This window comes from Austrofundulus limnaeus, unplaced genomic scaffold (genome assembly GCF_001266775.1).
Source record: "Austrofundulus limnaeus strain Quisiro unplaced genomic scaffold, Austrofundulus_limnaeus-1.0 Scaffold19, whole genome shotgun sequence".
In the NCBI taxonomy this organism is placed as follows: domain Eukaryota; kingdom Metazoa; phylum Chordata; class Actinopteri; order Cyprinodontiformes; family Rivulidae; genus Austrofundulus; species Austrofundulus limnaeus.
Genome location: NW_013952421.1, coordinates 1,981,809 through 1,989,979, shown reverse-complemented (window position 1 = coordinate 1,989,979; position 8,171 = coordinate 1,981,809). Strand labels below are relative to the sequence as shown.

The 8,171-nt window shown below is 40.8% G+C and overlaps 1 protein-coding gene and 1 long non-coding RNA gene across 3 annotated transcripts in view; one reads left to right on the top strand and one right to left on the bottom strand.

The window, feature by feature from the left end:
• Positions 1-8,119, bottom strand: part of LOC106514332 (uncharacterized) — a 15,201-nt gene extending 7,082 nt beyond the window's left edge. Inside the window, exon 1 of one of the 2 annotated variants that reach the window (XR_001309882.1) lies at positions 6,857-8,119. This is a non-coding gene — a long non-coding RNA (uncharacterized LOC106514332). Of the gene's footprint in view, positions 1-548; positions 2,225-6,856 lie in introns of those variants that run through there. The other variant, XR_001309883.1, reaches the window with a different exon arrangement.
• The window catches only part of LOC106514330 (RNA polymerase II elongation factor ELL), a gene marked incomplete in the record, with an annotated part of 34,815 nt that overhangs the window by 5,116 nt on the left and 21,528 nt on the right, over positions 1-8,171 (top strand).

Sequence of the window (8,171 nt, the reverse complement as noted above, 5' to 3'; positions counted from 1 at the left end):
CTCTCAGACTGAAGAAGTCTCTTGGAGGAGAGACGAAACGTTTCATTAGAGAAGAACCCGTCCAGAAGACCTATACAATTTTTTTTTTCTTTTTGATATCTGTAATACTCACTACAGAATAAGTTGCGTATGAGAGTAAGGCAATGTTAGTGCAATTTAAGTTTGCTTTAATCACTGAGAAGGATTTGGTGATTATATCTTGGTTGGCACATTACATATTCAAATTGCTTTGCAGAATTCAAGCATGGTCTCCCTCCCCCTCCAACACTAGTCTCAGAGCTGGACGATTGGGCATTAATGAGCTAGCTACAACAACTGGGAGTGGGGGGAGGCCCAGATTAAGCAGTTACTGGGGGTGGGGGGGTAAGGACTTGGTGGCAGTCTGGCCTAAAACGAGGATTTATAGCATCTACATCAATGTCACACACGTAGATTTGTACCTACTAGATAAGCCTCTTGTCTGGTTGTCAAGTTGCACAAAGTTCAACAGGTCATGTGTTCACTGACCGCTGCCAACTGTGGAGCTTTGTCACAAGAACCACAATTACCTCTTTTTTTGATCACTGTCCTGCCTGGTCCATGTCACATTTCCTGCAAAGGGGCACTTGCAGAGCCACAGAAACCAGAGGAATTCTTCAAATCACTGTCCTGGCATCACTCCAGGGCTCAGCGGTGTCAGGGGCCGAGGCTCCTATCAAGAAATAGCACGCTGAGGTTTTTCGACTGCTTTTTCTTTCTGTCGCTGCGGCACATAGCCCTACTATTGTAAATCGTCCTGCCAAGCTTGTAATCATGCAATGAAAGACACAAACTCTCAAAGGACCTCTGAAGTTTGCATTTAAAGCCTACTGTGCAACCTATAAATAGCAGGGGGGCAGCTTATTTTGACTAACATCTTATTTTACTACTTTAGGTAGGGTAAATGGACTTAAAACTGGCTGTGCAGTGAAAACTGCAACGGTCTAATCAATAACTTACATCTGGTATAAAACAAAATAAGACTCTGGATTGCTTTATAATCACAGGGGATTAAGAGATGCGTTCAGAGCTGGTCTGGATTCCCATGGTTGGAATTTCACATCTTGGTGCTTATTTTGTTTTGGGGCTCTGGCAACGCTGCTCGTTGGCATGATCTGAATTCTTAGAAAAAAAGGACCTAGTTAAATAAATCCACGTGGTCAGTTGCTTATTGATTACCAAACACGTGTTACTTAAGAACAAGACTTATTTTTTCATCTATTCACAGATTTTGCTGGATTCACTTTTATTGTAGAACACCGAGTCTTACCAAAGATGCCATGCAGTACTTTATTACCTTTGCTTTGGCTGGTTTTACGAGTTCAGTATGGTGGGAGTAAACATGAACTCTGCGTTTGAATTGTGCTCTGTCAGGTGTTACGTTGGTTAGCTTTCCTTCTCCATTGATAAATGTTACGTTACAGATACGGGAGTGTTTTTTTTGTTGTTGTTGTTTTTGTTGTTCATAACCCTGTCTTGTCTTTATGTGCGCAGCTGTCACATGTAGGCAGCAGAGCGGGGATGAGGGGAATGTAGCGGTCCTCTCAAAGATAATCTAATGACGACTGTGTGTGAAGGCAGAGCTTCCCGTGGGCTTCCTCCCTCCCTCCCGCCGGCCGTCTTGATTATTGTGCCATTTCACCCCATGCCTTTCCTTGAATCCTTGGGAGACATCAGGGCTCCTATCTCACACATGGCTGCTCTAACTCTACCCCGACTTCCCCCTCGCACTGAAAATAAGCTTTTGCACAAGTGTGTACGTGTACATGCACACAGATATTTATTTAATCTGGAAGCTAATTAGAATAACAATAACAGGAATGTGGGTTGATAGTTGTCCTCTCCCGGTGGCACAGTAGTGAGAAGGGAAGTTTTCCTGTGTGTTTCTGAAACGCTCCCAGTGTTCATCCACATGTGTTAGGCAACACCAAAATCCCTGTGTTCTTCTTGCTCAAGGCCCTTTGTGTTTTTCATTTGTACTATGTATTTTAGGAACAAGTTTTATGAGATGGTATTATAAAAAAAGAAGTTTTGGAGCACCGCTGTGACAGAAACAGCGTTTTAAATTCAGACGTCATTTACAAAGTCCCCTGGTATTTAAAAAATTCCAGAAATTATATAAATATAACTCTAGATGTAAAACATTTATCTTTACTATTTACCAGAAGCTAAGCAGAACTGCAGAAGCTGTGTGTGAAAACAGAAGTAACCCCACAATTGCTGGTAAAACCACCTTTTATCAGTAGTCACTTTAATCATCGTCTTCTGTATGACCTAATCAGTCTCTCACACCCTTGTGGAAAAATTTGACCCTCTTTTTAAAGGGATCCCTGATTAGTTGTAGCGTTAGACCTTATTTGATAAACATATATTTTGACTGTAAAATAAAGACTGTAAAAATACTGTAGGCTGTTCAGTTTTTATTATTTTTAAACTAAAAGTTTAAAAATCTATTACACGGACGGGGCCATTTTATTTACACACAACGCATTCTGGGTAAATGATGACATGGGTCCTCGGTGTGAGTGAGCTATATCCACCCTGAAGGTTAATCTTGGACAATATCCGACTATTGGCTCTTTTAAATGAAACCAGAAAGCGTTGACAGAGAGGAGAGGGTAGAAATGACTCAGCCTGGAACTGAAAATATGGATGGAGGACAACAGTTTAACTTGTTAGTTTGTCGTGCTGGCGCCGAGCTAATACATATAAGGCAATATAGCATCAGTGCTAGCACAAAGGCTAACAGGCTAAGCTGAGGTTCTTCTTCCATGAAGCAGCTCTGTTGTCCTCCATCCATATTTTCAGTTACAGGCTGAGTCATTTCTACCTTCTCCTCTCTGTCAACGCGCTCTGGTTTCATTTAAAAGAGTCGATCATCAGATATTGTCCAAGATTAACCTTCAGGGTGGATATAGCTCGCTCACACCGAGGTCCTATCCACGTCATCATTTACCCAGAATGCTTTGTGTGTAAATAAAATGGCCCCGTCCGTGTTAAAATATGTTTTTAAAAATGTACAAAACTAAACAGCCTAAAGTATTTTTACAGTCATGTTACAACTAATCAGGGATCCCTTTAAAAACATTTTTAACCTTCATTGGGATTTTAAACATTTGTTTAAGAACAACTCTGTTTAATGTCCCAAATAGCATCTATTTCAGATTGGGGTCTGGACTTTGACTTGGCCACTGAAACACCTTTGCTGTTTATTTTTTTCCGTTTATTGTAGATTTGTTGTGGGGGTCTGGATCATCGTCCTGTTTCATGAGTTTAAAGTTTACTTCAGTCAAGCTTTAGCTGTTGGGCAGACAACCTCATTTGAGTTACATAAACTCTCTCACTGTAAAATGATGGATTTGTAATTCTTTTCATTCCTTCTGGATTGATGTGCAACATAACTTGCTTCTCTGAGATAGTTGCTGATATTTGTCCTTGTTGGTAACTCATAACCTGAGTGCTCTAGACCAGCGAGCTGTCAGTACGTCTCTTCACATGTGGTGTTGATCAGTTTCTGAAAATGCTTTTGGTTAGCAGCATTTGGCTGTTACTTCCTCCCTGAATTCCTACTGAGGCAACAAGGGTGCACTTAAGTTTAGTGCATTCTGCTTCCTTTTGTTAATTTTATTTGATAAAAATTACAAGAATGGAGGTAGAACAATGCTGGGCAAATTTTTGTATCCTTAACTGGCATTGACCACACCTGGCTGGCAGCTACACATTGAAACTAAAACCAAAACTATCAACTTCAACCTTGCTTCCTGCAACAGGAGTGGAGTTTTTTTTTTACATCACTATAATCCTAAATTCTAAAAGAACAGTGTCGTACAAATAAACGTGATTTTCTTTCAGACCCATACATATTTAGTTAGATTAGAAATGTTAAATTTAAAGTAAATTAATTTTCTTGGAACTCCATATGAACCTTTAGCTGTTTTTTGAGATGAACATGTACCGATCATTATCAGCCCTCAGGATTAATTCACACAATTACAAGGCTTCTTTTTTTAAATCAAATTCAAGTAAACCTGAGTTTCTTTGAACAATTAATTGTTACATTTAATGGCCCAAAAACAAGCAACAAATGGGCTTTGTAAACTTTCTGTTACCCTGAAAGTTCCTAAGGTTTAAAAGTACTTTCCAACACACAATCTTTGAATTGTTATAGGATTACAGGCTGGCTACTGGTGTGGGGAGAAAGGTCTAGTAAGGGGAGTGGAGCATAGCTGTCCAAGTGGGACGGCTCTAGTGAAACAGCAAGGCGGATACGAAGAAATTACATTACTGGTTTCAGTGTGTTGAAGCAGGTCTGATAACCAGCAGCAAAAAGGAATTTCCTGACTTGCAGACACACGAATGAATGTCCAACTCTTTGCTTCTCCTGTATCTACCAACCCCCCTCAATGAATAGATCCTCAAGCATCAGCACCGCATCCATCCAGGCTCACAGAAAGCAGGCTATAAGAGGTCTAAGGGATGCTTTGTGTACCACATGTTCTGTTTTTAACATCTGTCTTGCAGGGGTGTTCTAGGTCATAATGTTCAGTTCTCGAGAATGGTGGTTGGGAATAATTAATTTTGTCCTCATTTCTCAGAAGTATTTTCAACATTAGTGCACTTGTTTGGACTGCGTGTGCCACCAAAGTATCCATGAAAAAATAATTACAAAAAAAAAAAGATTAAATACACATGCTTCAGCCAGGTTCCAGGATCCCCATACTGGGCTGCACATTTCTAGAAGAAGAGAACTGTTTAAGGCCATTTGTCATACACTGGYTCTACTGGGAGTCACTGCTACTCCTATTGCCTCTATGCACACACCCAGACCTCCAATCCCTCCCTTTACCACCCAAGCTACGCACAGCCACACGTCCCTGCTGGTCATGAATAATCCAGGCGGCCCAACAGGCCATTGCACTCAGCTTTGTGGTGGTGGTGAGGGGGAGAGGAGCTTGAACAAAAGACAGGCAGCGCACAGAGCAGCTCTGGCTGAGTAGGCTCAGATGAGAAGACAATGGTAACTAGTGTCACTACAGACAGAGGCAGGAGGCTGAGACTTCAGAGTAAATCACATATCCAGGCGCCTGTTCCCATCGCAGCGCTACCATGCCAAATACCAGAGCTTTCCTTTGTGCCATCATCTGCGGAGCAAAGAGAGAACGACAGAAAGAGAGTGCAGCTATCCTCTCATCATTCCCTGCAGATGTTTGGATCTTTTTCTGCAAACCACAGGATCGGCCAAAATAGCTCTCATCGTTAAACTTTACTCATTTTTTAAATGGCAGGGTTAAGAACTGCATTTGACCTATCGTTTTGAGGCTCTGACAACAATACCCAAATTCTTAGAAAAGGTAAATCGTCTTTACCCAGGGTCAAATGAAAACTCAGACAAAACAAGCATAGCAGATAATTATTTAATCGACTCTGATTGCACAACAACTTCAGAACCAATCCACACAGGCAAACACATGTATCCTCCATGTTTACCTATGTCCACTTAGCATATTGAATGTGACGGCACGTCGTCTTCTGCGCAATCTAGGTTGCATATCAGTGCCATATAGTTCACACTGGAGTCTGATGGAGGTCGCATTTAAAATAATGTGTTAGCGACCACTAGGAATGTGCAATATAAACGATATACGGTAGAAACGATATAAATTTATCCTATGATTGAGATCTGTAGTCTACCAGCCAACCGCGCAATTCTTTTTGATGACGTAACCGGCTGGAGTCATGACAGAGGAAGCGGGAAGCAGCCTGGCTGAGAGCGCAAATGAAGAGGGGAAAAAAACTTATCCGGACCTGGTTCGGGTGTGTGAAAATGAACTGTTTACATATTTATGTGACGGCGCGTCCTCCGGTCGGATGCCGACCGACCACACTGCCTGCTGCGGGAGGAGTGCGCGCCGCAGCATGTGTGAAGGGCTCGACACATGGGAGGCGACGTCGCTCGCTCTCCATTCATTTCCACGCAGTGAGGCGACTGTCCGTGCAGGTGAAGTCRGTGCTCAGGTGGGACGCACAAAAATCAGTCTGGACCTCATTTCTCCTGCGGTCATAGCGCGACGATGCACGGCCGAATGTGCGCGCACTCCAAAGCGCGACTATAATGATTGTCACCCCGCCGGAGCGCGCACAGATTAAACACGTGGAGTGCAGAAAAAATAATCTGCAAAGTGTGTAGAAAGGAATAAATACAAGCAATTTATTTTACCACCTTAAAACGAAGCTGGTGATTCCAAACACAACATCCAATGGATGCCGATATCTATTACATTAAAGTTATTGTAGATCTCCCTTAAATTTAGATTTTTATGGGAGACTTTAAAGTGTCCCTTAAAAAAAGGAGATTTTAAGGTCTAAATTTTTTTACCTTTACATTTTTATTCCACTCAATGTGTGATTTATTTATTTTCTATTAAGTTTTATATCTTGATATATTTCGTTACCGCCACTCATCATAATGTATGTTGTGATATGAATTTTTTGCCATATCGCACATTCCTAGCGACCACACACCAAAAAAAGATTAACAGTCGATATCAGTAATTTTTTTTAACTTATTTGAAATAAGGACCAGGAGGAAAAAGGCTGATTAAATCTGCCAAACTGGTGACACAACCTTTCCTCTTTTATCCACAATTTCCTCAAACTGTTGCACTCGTTTTCGCCTTTCACTCCACGTCGTTCTTTTTGTTGTTGTTGTTGTTGTTGTTTTTCTTAAAGCAGTTATGAGGCACGGTGGCGAAACATGAAACTGTTACTGTGCAGGTTACTCAATAAGTTATTGCTTATAGCTTACCAAAAGGTGGGTGAGTTAGTTGATTCCACCAACCTTGCTTAGCTGGGCCGTGAGATGTGAGCGGCAAAAGCTTCTTCTCTGCATACACCCCCCAGAATGCCTGTGGTTCTGGATCGGAGTACAAATACAACTTTTTTTATTGATACTGATCACATCTATCGCAATATTATTGTTTTATTGCCCTGTGCTTGTTTGAACATAGCCAGAGAGACAAACAAGACAATCAAACACTCACTCACACTTATCTTGCATGTTTTTGATCTGTGGGAGGAAACCGGAGTTGCCCCAAGGAAAAACCCACACGTGTACACGGAGAACATGCAAACTCCACAGGGAAAGGCCTCGGGCCGGGAGGCAATGCTGCACCCTTCTCACTGGAAGGCGCTGGTCGAACCACTGTGCCGTTATGCCGCCCCAGAAAAGAACCTTATTAAATTAATCTGTGTGGTCGAGTGCTTGACAATTAGCAAACACAGAAGAATCTGCACTGAAAAAGTGCTCAGGGTTATCATTTAGTAGTTGATTATAACTGTCCAACTGCTACTCTAGACTTGTATCATAATAATGAGAAGGATTATGACACTCACTGTGTGTTTACCATTAAGCTGATGAATTTTTTTAAACGGACACAAGTTATTATTCTAATCAGAATAATTCCTAATTAAGATTCTTTCTGAATATTAATCCAGAGATTAAATGCTTCAAAAATCATAACTAGAATACGTAATTGCATTTAAGCGATTTAATGAAATATTTATTTCATTCTAAACTGGATGGAGAAGAAAAGCTGACTAATTATTTTCATTATCAGTAACTTTTCCAAATGTGTATAAATACATATTTGAATGTAACTGAAAAGCATACTGCAAGTCACAAGTGCATTTTCACTACAATGTGTTCATTTTATGATAGCTTTAAATATTGCTAATTGTTTTTATAACTTTAAAGAATCAAAATATCTCAGCTGTAGCAGAAATGCATGCAGTATGTACACGACTCCTGCTTGACCTGCATAGCTCTGTTTGTCTCAGAAATATGTTCTAATATTCATTAAGTTTAATCTGATGGTTTGGTTGTCATCAAAAATGCCCTATTTGCAGTTTTTGTGGCTTATTTTTATTTTTAAGGGGTTTCTTTCTTGTTTGCTTATTGACAATTTCATATGGCGATTCCACAAAGTCTGGTTGATAATGGCTTCTCTGCTGACATTCAGCCTCAGCATGTTGTCAGATATTTGACCTCATGTGTCCTGTGATAGAATATTCTGTTTAAAGCAACACACACACACACACACACACACACACACACAAATGAATTTGATGCCAAAAGGAGGGCAGCCAGTGTAATT